Raw genomic sequence first — 14,111 nt, 5'->3', positions numbered from 1 at the left:
AACACAATGTTGAGAGCATGAATGTGATGCTGAGAAAAATGTACGTGGTATTTTGCTGAAAAAGCAATACCCAGCAATAGTAACCGTGTGGCTCGTTGGTCTAGGGGTATGATTCTCGCTTAGGGTGCGAGAGGTCCCGGGTTCAAATCCCGGACGAGCCCGCTTTTTTTTTTCTGTTGAGAGACCACTTTTTTTTCTTGTTACTAGGCCCTGGTGCAAGACTATAAAGTCCCCACATCAATTTGTTTCAGTTATTTATCATATCCTTATTAAACATTTTTGTTTCTACATGGCGGATTTAAAAAGAAAATGCACATTTTTCGATTATATCAAAAAAGTGTACTTATCTTTCAATTGACAGTATAGCCAAAGCAGACAATCTCTCTTGTGACATATTACATACCAAAATTAGAAATAAATACATGAATAAATACACAAATTAATAAATAAATATCGAAATAAATAAATACACCGACATTATTTATTTATTTCAATATTTATTTATTTCAACATTTATTTATTTATTTATTCGTTTCCTTTTTCCACTTTGCTTTTTACATTTCACTCTGCGCTTTTACATTTCCTTGCAAGTATTTCCTTTTCTGCTTCGCTATTTACATTTCGATGTGGTCTCTATTTCTTTTTACATTTCAATGTGCCAAAACTGCTAACCCAATAGTTGGTGCAGTAGTAATGGCAACAACATTCCTGGGGAGCTGGTTCCAGACCCTCACAGAGAATTGTGAGGGTCTGGAACCAAGTTGAAGCTGACACCCTGGGATCCTTCAAGAAGCTGCTTGATGAAATTCTGGGATCAATAAGCTACTAACAACCAAACGAGCAAGATGGGCTGAATGGCCTCCTCTCGTTTGTAAACTTTCTTATGTTCTTATTCGATTAAGTTTGACTAAATAAAGGTCCTGTGTTGTAATTTTATTTTATTTTTTTCAGTACAGTAGTTACAAAAATGTCTCAATGTTACAATATTATTAGAAGAGACCTGTTGATTTTTGCCAATCAAATAGATGCAAACTCTGTGTCTCAGGACTATATTCTCTACCGTGTTGAAGTGGCGAACCTGGACGTCTGTACTTAGATATATCAGTCAGCGCAATCAAATATTACATAGTCTGGTCTGACTGCCTCCGACATTGCCAACTTCTTGTCAGTGTCTGAAAGAACAATTCGGGGAAGAATGGAAGAGAATAACACACGGTAAGAAAGAGCAAAATGCACAAATTGGTTTTACGATTTATTTCTCGATGTTTGTTTCGGAAGTGCTTATTCTTTTTGTTGTTTTTGCCAATAGAGTTTCAGACTTGTATTCAACTCTGGGTGACGATGAGCTGGACTGCATTGTTTCTGTAATCCATCATAACTACCCCAATACTGGTTACAAAATGATGCCTGGTCACCTAAAATGGCGAGGCATTCGGATTCAGAGTAAGGTGTATTTTCTTTCTTGTTAGTTTTCCCCACTCCTAAGTGGAACCAGAACCGAACCAACATACAACAAACACTAACCCCATTTAGTAGTGGTTATTGTGATTAGAATCTATTTCTAGCTTACTGAAAACGAACAAGTGCTATAGCTCTGTTTTACTCGTATCATTATTATTTTAGATTTGTGAGAGTTTAAAAAGCTTGTGTAAAATGTGAAGTACAAATCGACTTGTAAATGATTTAGCACGGTACTGTACTAATACAATGATTTTAAAGTTTCAGAAACCCTTGTTACTTTTAGCAATAGCTATGAAACGGCAGACTCATAGTGAGCTGTGCCTGTTTTGAAATCTCTCTTTTTTATCAGGTGGCGTGTAGTCATTTATGTGAAGGCTTTAGCCGGCTGATTGTTTTTAAAGCTGCCACCAACAACGGAGCCTGCCCGGGTGAAATCAGATAAAGGGGGAGGAAATGTAGACGTGGCACACTTCATGGTGAACAGCAGAGGGGAGAACAGAAGTTCACACATCACTGGGTGAAGTGTGCACAATCAGAGGTAAATATGAACTTAATATTACACTAGGTGGATGATGCTCCTTGTCTGTGGTACTATAGTATCCATTTAACTGACACACTTGTTGATGGCACCTCTACTGTTTCTTTTTCTACAAGGTCTGTGCTCTGAAGTGAAGTCGCCTGCGCTCTAAAATAATAAATATGAATTCAGAATCATTTAGTATCAAGTGACTAAGAAGTTGTGAACAGCAATGTTGGTCCTCCACCAAAACAAAGGCCATTAAGGATGACTGATCACATGCATAAGCAGGTCCCACACATTATCAGATAAATGAGAATTAGGTGTACTCAGAAAAATGTCTCTCTTAATAAGTAAAATATATTTTAAAACTATTTGTACCCTATCTTCCTGCTGTAGGCGTAGTCTGGTATCTAGTCAGCGTGGTATGTGGGAGGTAGAACTATTGACAAAGTGAAGTAACGTTTGTAAATACTAAAGGATCCTGGTGAAACAGTGCTATGTAAATGTCAAGCAAAACTGGCATAGATACCACAAAAGACTAGCTTAACATGGCTATGTTTGTGGAGAGTATGTTGGGTAATACTGTATTGTATGGCATAAAACCCCAACAGTCTTGTATTATAAGGGATGTCCCATTCAATAAAAATATTCTATTCCATAATTAATCAGTATAAAAATATTCAAGGAGACCAGTACCCTTATTAAGATTTGCTAGAATTACCATTTCCTAAAACTTTCAAAAAAGATTATGCATTTGTTAACCTTCAATAAATACATTAAGAAAAAATTCAAACCCACTACAGTTGTCGCTGTGACTCTTTATTTTGGAAAAGGAGAAGTCTTTCTCACATATAATACACTTCATTGATGGTCCAGTAGGTAAAGAAAATCCAGGAACCTATGAGATGAATTGTGTCAGTCTTGTATCATTCACTGCAAGTGCAATGTTACACTATTGCTGAAGGTTACGCATGTTTAAAAAGATAGAAAATAAACACATTGAACTTTCAAATCCCCCTAAATAAAAATGCTAAATACATTTTAACTTCTTATTGACATATCCTTTTATGAACACACTTAGAATTATCATAAGAAATCAATAAATTCTTACTTGATCCATATTAAGTCAACTTCATATATATGACTGCAGATCCAATTTGTGTCTCTGGATTTCGGAGGTATCTTGTACAGTACCCTTCATTAGGGCACAGAATCACAGAGAACTTACAGCTGTGTGTAGAGCCAGATATCTATAAAAGCTCAAAGCCTCCACACTCATTTAAGTTTGGAAAAGATTCCATTAGGACTTGTGTGAATTCTTCAGGGCTGCTATCATTTCCTTGAAATATATCTATATATATATATATCTATATATATATATATCTATATATATATATATCTATATATATATCTATATATATAAATTATATGTTAACAGACAATAGTAGTATACACAAGCACTGAGGAAGAAAGGTATTTAGAAAAAAATAACTTTGAAGAACATATATGTTTAAAAATAGAAGTGAATACATACATATAAACCACATTTGTGTTCTCAAAAATTACGAGCACTACGGTATATGGTTAAGTGAGTCGGAATTTGATATTTTTGAATCCGTCACTGGTTTATAGGGATTATGCAGCCATACACTGGTACATAGGAAACAAAGTATAATAATGCGATGCGTTGGCCGGGAATCGTATCCGGGTCAACTGCTTGGAAGGCAGTTATGCTCACCACTATACCACCAACACTAGATAGAAACTTACCTACGCTTTATCCTCATAGAAAAAACAGCTAGGCTTTATCCTCAGTTCTATGCAGGGTTAACTGTACTTATCTGAACAGTCCAATATGATGTTCAGCACATGAATGCAATGCTGAGAAAAATGTACATGGTATTTTGCTGATAGTATCAAGATGACAAAACAATACCCAGCCAAATCAACCATGTGACTCGTTGGTCTTGGGGTAGATTCTCGCTTCGGGTGCGAGAGGGCCCGGGTTCAAATCCTGGACGAGCCCTTTTTTTTCTCATTCAGAGAGACCACTTCTTTTCTTGTTACTAGGCCCTGGTGCAAGACTGTAAAGTCCCCACATAAATGTTTTTCAGTTATTAAGCAGATCCATATTGAACATTGGTAGGTACCTATTTAGATTACATTCTTTATAAACTGAAAAATAAAACTAATAATAATAATAATAATAATAATAATAATAATAATAATAATAATAATAATAATAATAATACCCCAGACAGCTGTAGCTGTTTTCTCGTGCAGGATACACATTCTAGTATTGGCATTTGCGGTAACTTTTTAAACTCTGGAAGTTATTTTCCTCACAACATTTATAAATGATTTTAGTTTAATGAAAATGTATTAAATTATGGTTTTAATAATCTGTATCCTTTTTTGTTGCCCTAGGTTGTTATTCACTATATGAAGTAGGTTACAATAACAATTAAAAACGTAAATGCTGCCATCATGTAGCAGTGTTATTTGTTTATTCTAATATACACCGCCTTTTTGTATTACTCTGTTATTTATTAGCCGGTATCAAATCGGAAGTATTAATACTGTAATTAAAATAATTAATATAATTTGATAAAAACAACAATGATAAGAACAATAACAATAATAATAAGTCAATATAATACAATACATCATATTATTTATTAATTATGTCAGGAACCATGGACTGAGGCAGATAGGCAAGTTCCTGCTTCAAGTAATTTTTAAATTAACTACATTTGGTAACTTTGTAAGGTGGTGTTTGAATTGAGTTAGTGTGTGATTAGAACCAGGTGAGTGGTTTAATGAATAGAAGTTGATTTGCTGTTTGATTGGTTTCCACGCAGTTTAGTTGGTTCTTTTGCCACGCAGTTGTTTTATATATATTAGGCAGCCTGTTTCTGCGCCAGCCAACCGAAGAGCCTCAACAAAAGAGCCGGGAGTCTTGCTGTGGGAGTCCAGCGAGGGGAGGCCTGCGCCGAGACACTGTTCCAATAGATCCGAACCTAACGGCGCTCTGGAAGAAGCCATCTTCTAGTCAGGTCCGTACCCTCCACCCCACTGCTCCCACTATGCCTATTTATCTCACCTGTCCTGCTATGACTGTCTCTCACATCCCTGTTCTGTCCTCTCGCCCTCGTCCTCTGCCCTCCCTCCGCCGCTGCTCCTCCAACCTCAGATATCCGCAAACTCTTCAACACCTCTCCCTCCCCCGCACCCACTCCTGCTCCAACTCCTACACCCACTGCACCCCCTACTAACTCACCCTCCTTCTCCACCTTCTCACCCCTCTCAGACTCTGACCTCTCCTCCCTGCTCCAGGGTCACAAACCCACCACGTGTGCCCCGACCCCCTCCCCACTCACCTCTTTCAAGCTGCTGCTCCTGCTCTACTTCCCTTCATCTCCTCCCTTCTCAACACCTCTCTCCTTTCTGGTCTCTTTCTCTCTGCCTTCAAAAAAGCCTCTATCACTCCCCTCCTCAAAAAACCTACCCTCGACCCCACCTCCCTCCAGAGCTACCGTCCCGTCTCCCTCCTACCCTTCCTCTCAAAAACCCACGAGCGGACTGTCCCCTATTTTACTGCATTTAATCCTGTACGTCAGAGTACTGTAATCTGCCATGTGTTTAATCTGTACTATTTTGTATTTAATCATATTCTGATGTAACTATCACTGACACTTATCTGCTGTATCATTGTATTGTATTGTCACACTTGTACTTGCTTGAACCAAAGTCATTGTATTTATCTTGCTCTTAATTGCATTACTTGTACTGTGATACTTGAAATGTATTTGCTTTCGATTGTAAGTCGCCCTGGATAAGGGCGTCTGCTCAGAAATAAATAATAATAATAATAATCGTGATTTTGTTTGTGATTCCAGCATTTCTCCTCCCTCCTCCCTCAAACACAGCTGCTGCTGAACTTAATAAAAAATATATAAATAAAAAGAAACAGCCAGTTTATGCAAAAACACTGTAAATACATTGAAAGCAACATTTGATGTTACTTTTTTTCTTATTTTCCTAATGACTGAACAATCAACCAAATAGTATATCCATACATTTTAATCCACCTATTTTAATAATATGTATTAATTTGATTAATTAGTTAATATTGAAACATATATCAAAATACTCTATACTTTTAATTTTAATAGATTCAAATTAGTCACAAAAAAATTAACCAAAGCCATCAACTGAATTTATAAATTAATGTTATCAAGTACATTAGATAGTGTGAATGTTTATATAAAGTAAACACGCCTGCGTCTCAATTTAGTCCATTACACAAATGCATTAAACACAGTTTATATAAACAAAAAACAACTGTCTATAAACACACTTAACAAATTAAAACCACACAATCGTGCAGTATTTATGAAGAACTATAAAAAGCCCACAATAACTAATAAAAAATATAGCGTGTACACAGTATAGCGTGTACACAAATACGCTTGTCTTTGTGGATCCCATAAAAAAAAAAGAAGTAAATCAAGATCTGTCAAACAAGTGGGTAGTTTGCTGCAGTTTGTTATTTGAAATAGCAATAATAATTGTAAGGTGATCCACTGTAATATCTCTCTCTCTCTCTCTCTCTCTCTCTCTCTCTCTCTCTCTCTCTCTCTCTAGATAGATAGATATATAATCGGAAGTGTTCTGATTTGAATACAAGTTGCACCTGTTTATTTAACTATTATTGGATTATTGGATCTTCTGTTAAAAAAATAATGTTTGTTCTTTATTTTGAAAAATAAAACGTCAATGCACTGATTATCGTTGATAAATGCCTATACGATAATCGAATACGAAATTAGGGTGCATTAAGATCAGTCTTGATCCAGTCACGTTATTATTGACATGCCTTGTTTGATCTGTGCACCGCTGCAGAAAGACCACCGCTGCAGCGCACATTTCACGCGGCGTGAGCTGGGGTGTGAGGATAGGGCAGAAGAAGCAGAAAGGAGCGGTTAGAAAGGACCGGACTGAGGTGGGCACGGGTGCTGAGTGGGGAGCGGGGGAAGGGCGCCTGATTGCGGGCGAGGAGTAAAGAGAGATTCCGCAGACAAAGCTTGAGGGAAAAGGAGTTGTATTTAATGGAATGCCGAGATGCAAAAGTTTGACCCCGACGTGATTTGAACACGCAGCCTTCTGATCTGGAGTCAGACGCGCTACCGTTGCGCCACGAGGTCGGTATATCAGACGTGTCACAGATTCCTGTAATAATAATATACTAAGGTGAAATTTACCAGCACACCAGTATATTCTGGATCCGTCACTGGTTTATAGGGATTATGCAACGATATACCGGTACATAGGAAACAAAGTATAAAATAAAAGAGATGCGCTGGCCGGGAATCGAACCCGAGTCAACTGCTTGGAAGGCAGCTATGCTCATCACTATACCACCAACGCTACATCGACTACATTGAAACTTACCTACGCTTTATCCTTATAGAAAAACAGCTACGCGCTATGCGTAGTTCTATGCAGGGTTAACTAATTATCAGTTTACTTATCTGAACGGTCCAACACAATGTTGAGAGCATGAATGTGATGCTGAGAAAAATGTACGTGGTATTTTGCTGAAAAAGCAATACCCAGCAATAGTAACCGTGTGGCTCGTTGGTCTAGGGGTATGATTCTCGCTTAGGGTGCGAGAGGTCCCGGGTTCAAATCCCGGACGAGCCCGCTTTTTTTTTTCTGTTGAGAGACCACTTTTTTTTCTTGTTACTAGGCCCTGGTGCAAGACTATAAAGTCCCCACATCAATTTGTTTCAGTTATTTATCATATCCTTATTAAACATTTTTGTTTCTACATGGCGGATTTAAAAAGAAAATGCACATTTTTCGATTATATCAAAAAAGTGTACTTATCTTTCAATTGACAGTATAGCCAAAGCAGACAATCTCTCTTGTGACATATTACATACCAAAATTAGAAATAAATACATGAATGAATGAATAAATACACAAATTAATAAATAAATATCGAAATAAATAAATACACCGACATTATTTATTTATTTCAATATTTATTTATTTCAACATTTATTTATTTATTTATTCGTTTCCTTTTTCCACTTTGCTTTTTACATTTCACTCTGCGCTTTTACATTTCCTTGCAAGTATTTCCTTTTCTGCTTCGCTATTTACATTTCGATGTGGTCTCTATTTCTTTTTACATTTCAATGTGCCAAAACTGCTAACCCAATAGTTGGTGCAGTAGTTGTTAATGGCAACAACATTCCTGGGGAGCTGGTTCCAGACCCTCACAGAGAATTGTGAGGGTCTGGAACCAAGTTGAAGCTGACACCCTGGGATCCTTCAAGAAGCTGCTTGATGAAATTCTGGGATCAATAAGCTACTAACAACCAAACGAGCAAGATGGGCTGAATGGCCTCCTCTCGTTTGTAAACTGTCTTATGTTCTTATTCGATTAAGTTTGACTAAATAAAGGTCCTGTGTTGTAATTTTATTTTATTTTTTTCAGTACAGTAGTTACAAAAATGTCTCAATGTTACAATATTATTAGAAGAGACCTGTTGATTCTTACCAATCAAATAGATGCAAACTCTGTGTCTCAGGACTATATTCTCTACCGTGTTGAAGTGGCGAACCTGGACGTCTGTACTTAGATATATCAGTCAGCGCAATCAAATATTACATAGTCTGGTCTGACTGCCTCCGACATTTTCAACTTCTTGTCAGTGTCTGAAAGAACAATTCGGGGAAGAATGGAAGAGAATAACACACGGTAAGAAAGAGCAAAATGCACAAATTGGTTTTACGATTTATTTCTCGACGTTTGTTTCGGAAGTGCTTATTCTTTTTGTTGTTTTTGCCAATAGAGTTTCAGACTTGTATTCAACTCTGGGTGACGATGAGCTGGACTGCATTGTTTCTGTAATCCATCATAACTACCCCAATACTGGTTACAAAATGATGCCTGGTCACCTAAAATGGCGAGGCATTCGGATTCAGAGTAAGGTGTATTTTCTTTCTTGTTAGTTTTCCCTACTCCTAAGTGGAACCAGAACCGAACCAACATACAACAAACACTAACCCCATTTAGTAGTGGTTATTGTGATTAGAATCTATTTCTAGCTTACTGAAAACGAACAAGTGCTATAGCTCTGTTTTACTCGTATCATTATTATTTTAGATTTGTGAGAGTTTGAAAAGCTTGTGTAAAATGTGAAGTACAAATCGACTTGTAAATGATTTAGCACGGTACTGTACTAATACAATGATTTTAAAGTTTCAGAAACCCTTGTTACTTTTAGCAATAGCTATGAAACGGCAGACTCATAGTGAGCTGTGCCTGTTTTGAAATCTCTCTTTTTTATCAGGTGGCGTGTAGTCATTTATGTGAAGGCTTTAGCCGGCTGATTGTTTACCTTAAAGCTGCCACCAACAACGGAGCCTGCCCGGGTGAAATCAGATAAAGGGGGAGGAAATGTAGACGTGGCACACTTCATGGTGAACAGCAGAGGGGAGAACAGAAGTTCACACATCACTGGGTGAAGTGTGCACAATCAGAGGTAAATATGAACTTAATATTACACTAGGTGGATGATGCTCCTTGTCTGTGGTACTATAGTATCCATTTAACTGACACACTTGTTGATGGCACCTCTACTGTTTCTTTTTCTACAAGGTCTGTGCTCTGAAGTGAAGTCGCCTGCGCTCTAAAATAATAAATATGAATTCAGAATCATTTAGTATCAAGTGACTAAGAAGTTGTGAACAGCAATGTTGGTCCTCCACCAAAACAAAGGCCATTAAGGATGACTGATCACATGCATAAGCAGGTCCCACACATTATCAGATAAATGAGAATTAGGTGTACTCAGAAAAATGTCTCTCTTGATAAGTAAAATATATTTTAAAACTATTTGTACCCTATCTTCCTGCTGTAGGCGTAGTCTGGTATCTAGTCAGCGTGGTATGTGGGAGGTAGAACTATTGACAAAGTGAAGTAACGTTTGTAAATACTAAAGGATCCTGGTGAAACAGTGCTATGTAAATGTCAAGCAAAACTGGCATAGATACCACAAAAGACTAGCTTAACATGGCTATGTTTGTGGAGAGTATGTTGGGTAATACTGTATTGTATGGCATAAAACCCCAACAGTCTTGTATTATAAGGGATGTCCCATTCAATAAAAATATTCTATTCCATAATTAATCAGTATAAAAATATTCAAGGAGACCAGTACCCTTATTAAGATTTGCTAGAATTACCATTTCCTAAAACTTTCAAAAAAGATTATGCATTTGTTAACCTTCAATAAATACATTAAGAAAAAATTCAAACCCACTACAGTTGTCGCTGTGACTCTTTATTTTGGAAAAGGAGAAGTCTTTCTCACATATGATACACTTCATTGATGGTCCAGTAGGTAAAGAAAATCCAGGAACCTATGAGATGAATTGTGTCAGTCTTGTATCATTCACTGCAAGTGCAATGTTACACTATTGCTGAAGGTTACGCATGTTTAAAAAGATAGAAAATAAACACATTGAACTTTCAAATCCCCCTAAATAAAAATGCTAAATACATTTTAACTTCTTATTGACATATCCTTTTATGAACACACTTAGAATTATCATAAGAAATCAATAAATTCTTACTTGATCCATATTAAGTCAACTTCATATATATGACTGCAGATCCAATTTGTGTCTCTGGATTTCGAAGGTATCTTGTACAGTACCCTTCATTAGGGCACAGAATCACAGAGAACTTACAGCTGTGTGTAGAGCCAGATATCTTTAAAAGCTCAAAGCCTCCACACTCATTTAAGTTTGGAAAAGATTCCATTAGGACTTGTGTGAATTCTTCAGGGCTGCTGTCATTTCCTTGAAATATATCTATATATCTATATATATATATATATATATATATATATATATATATATATATATATATATATATAAATTATATGTTAACAGACAATAGTAGTATACACAAGCACTGAGGAAGAAAGGTATTTAGAAAAAAATAACTTTGAAGAACATATATGTTTAAAAATAGAAGTGAATACATACATATAAACCACATTTGTGTTCTCAAAAATTACGAGCACTACGATATATGGTTAAGTGAGTTGGAATTTGATATTTTTGAATCCGTCACTGGTTTATAGGGATTATGCAGCCATACACTGGTACATAGGAAACAAAGTATAATAAAGGGATGCGTTGGCCGGGAATCGTATCCGAGTCAACTGCTTGGAAGGCAGTTATGCTCACCACTATACCACCAACACTAGATAGAAACTTACCTACGCTTTATCCTTATAGAAAAAACAGCTAGGCTTTATCCTCAGTTCTATGCAGGGTTAACTGTACTTATCTGAACAGTCCAATATGATGTTCAGCACATGAATGCAATGCTGAGAAAAATGTACATGGTATTTTGCTGATAGTATCAAGATGACAAAACAATACCCAGCCAAATCAACCATGTGACTCGTTGGTCTTGGGGTATGATTCTCGCTTCGGGTGCGAGAGGTCCCGGGTTCAATTCCTGGACGAGCCCTTTTTTTTCTCATTCAGAGAGACCACTTCTTTTCTTGTTACTAGGCCCTGGTGCAAGACTGTAAAGTCCCCACATAAATGTTTTTCAGTTATTAAGCAGATCCATATTGAACATTGGTAGGTACCTATTTAGATTACATTCTTTATAAACTGAAAAATAAAACTAATAATAATAATAATAATAATAATAATAATAATAATAATAATAATAATAATAATAATACCCCAGACAGCTGTAGCTGTTTTCTCGTGCAGGATACACATTCTAGTATTGGCATTTGCGGTAACTTTTTAAACTCTGGAAGTTATTTTCCTCACAACATTTATAAATGATTTTAGTTTAATGAAAATGTATTAAATTATGGTTTTAATAATCTGTATCCTTTTTTGTTGCCCTAGGTTGTTATTCACTATATGAAGTAGGTTACAATAACAATTAAAAACGTAAATGCTGCCATCATGTAGCAGTGTTATTTGTTTATTCTAATATACACCGCCTTTTTGTATTACTCTGTTATTTATTAGCCGGTATCAAATCGGAAGTATTAATACTGTAATTAAAATAATTAATATAATTTGATAAAAACAACAATGATAAGAACAATAACAATAATAATAAGTCAATATAATACAATACATCATATTATTTATTAATTATGTCAGGAACCATGGACTGAGGCAGATAGGCAAGTTCCTGCTTCAAGTAATTTTTAAATTAACTACATTTGGTAACTTTGTAAGGTGGTGTTTGAATTGAGTTAGTGTGTGATTAGAACCAGGTGAGTGGTTTAATGAATAGAAGTTGATTTGCTGTTTGATTGGTTTCCACGCAGTTTAGTTGGTTCTTTTGCCACGCAGTTGTTTTATATATATTAGGCAGCCTGTTTCTGCGCCAGCCAACCGAAGAGCCTCAACAAAAGAGCCGGGAGTCTTGCTGTGGGAGTCCAGCGAGGGGAGGCCTGCGCCGAGACACTGTTCCAATAGATCCGAACCTAACGGCGCTCTGGAAGAAGCCATCTACTAGTCAGGTCCGTACCCTCCACCCCACTGCTCCCACTATGCCTATTTATCTCACCTGTCCTGCTATGACTGTCTCTCACATCCCTGTTCTGTCCTCTCGCCCTCGTCCTCTGCCCTCCCTCCGCCGCTGCTCCTCCAACCTCAGATATCCGCAAACTCTTCAACACCTCTCCCTCCCCCGCACCCACTCCTGCTCCAACTCCTACACCCACTGCACCCCCTACTAACTCACCCTCCTTCTCCACCTTCTCACCCCTCTCAGACTCTGACCTCTCCTCCCTGCTCCAGGGTCACAAACCCACCACGTGTGCCCCGACCCCCTCCCCACTCACCTCTTTCAAGCTGCTGCTCCTGCTCTACTTCCCTTCATCTCCTCCCTTCTCAACACCTCTCTCCTTTCTGGTCTCTTTCTCTCTGCCTTCAAAAAAGCCTCTATCACTCCCCTCCTCAAAAAACCTACCCTCGACCCCACCTCCCTCCAGAGCTACCGTCCCGTCTCCCTCCTACCCTTCCTCTCAAAAACCCACGAGCGGACTGTCCCCTATTTTACTGCATTTAATCCTGTACGTCAGAGTACTGTAATCTGCCATGTGTTTAATCTGTACTATTTTGTATTTAATCATATTCTGATGTAACTATCACTGACACTTATCTGCTGTATCATTGTATTGTATTGTCACACTTGTACTTGCTTGAACCAAAGTCATTGTATTTATCTTGCTCTTAATTGTATTACTTGTACTGTGATACTTGAAATGTATTTGCTTTCGATTGTAAGTCGCCCTGGATAAGGGCGTCTGCTCAGAAATAAATAATAATAATAATAATCGTGATTTTGTTTGTGATTCCAGCATTTCTCCTCCCTCCTCCCTCAAACACAGCTGCTGCTGAACTTAATAAAAAATATATAAATAAAAAGAAACAGCCAGTTTATGCAAAAACACTGTAAATACATTGAAAGCAACATTTGATGTTACTTTTTTTCTTATTTTCCTAATGACTGAACAATCAACCAAATAGTATATCCATACATTTTAATCCACCTATTTTAATAATATGTATTAATTTGATTAATTAGTTAATATTGAAACATATATCAAAATACTCTATACTTTTAATTTTAATAGATTCAAATTAGTCACAAAAAAATTAACCAAAGCCATCAACTGAATTTATAAATTAATGTTATCAAGTACATTAGATAGTGTGAATGTTTATATAAAGTAAACACGCCTGCGTCTCAATTTAGTCCATTACACAAATGCATTAAACACAGTTTATATAAACAAAAAACAACTGTCTATAAACACACTTAACAAATTAAAACCACACAATCGTGCAGTATTTATGAAGAACTATAAAAAGCCCACAATAACTAATAAAAAATATAGCGTGTACACAGTATAGCGTGTACACAAATACGCTTGTCTTTGTGGATCCCATAAAAAAAAAAGAAGTAAATCAAGATCTGTCAAACAAGTGGGTAGTTTGCTGCAGTTTGTTATTTGAAATAGCAATAATAATTGTAAGGTGATCCACTGTAATATCT

At 36.8% G+C, this 14,111-nt stretch overlaps 4 non-coding genes across 4 annotated transcripts; 2 read left to right on the top strand and 2 right to left on the bottom strand.

The window, feature by feature from the left end:
• Positions 1-89: 89 nt before the first annotated feature.
• trnap-agg (transfer RNA proline (anticodon AGG)) lies at positions 90-161 on the top strand. The gene has a single exon. It is a non-coding gene; the product is annotated as a tRNA-Pro (tRNA).
• Positions 162-7,116: 6,955 nt separating this feature from the next.
• Positions 7,117-7,188, bottom strand: trnaw-cca (transfer RNA tryptophan (anticodon CCA)). Its single transcript has one exon. It is a non-coding gene; the product is annotated as a tRNA-Trp (tRNA).
• Positions 7,189-7,339: 151 nt separating this feature from the next.
• Positions 7,340-7,411, bottom strand: trnag-ucc (transfer RNA glycine (anticodon UCC)). Its single transcript has one exon. It is a non-coding gene; the product is annotated as a tRNA-Gly (tRNA).
• Positions 7,412-7,615: 204 nt separating this feature from the next.
• Positions 7,616-7,687, top strand: trnap-agg (transfer RNA proline (anticodon AGG)). The gene has a single exon. It is a non-coding gene; the product is annotated as a tRNA-Pro (tRNA).
• The last annotated feature ends 6,424 nt before the right edge of the window (positions 7,688-14,111 follow it).

Source organism: Acipenser ruthenus, chromosome 20 (assembly GCF_902713425.1).
Source record: "Acipenser ruthenus chromosome 20, fAciRut3.2 maternal haplotype, whole genome shotgun sequence".
NCBI classification, from domain to species: domain Eukaryota; kingdom Metazoa; phylum Chordata; class Actinopteri; order Acipenseriformes; family Acipenseridae; genus Acipenser; species Acipenser ruthenus.
Note: the sequence above shows the minus strand (reverse complement) of the source record. Positions and strands in the feature narration are given on the sequence as shown.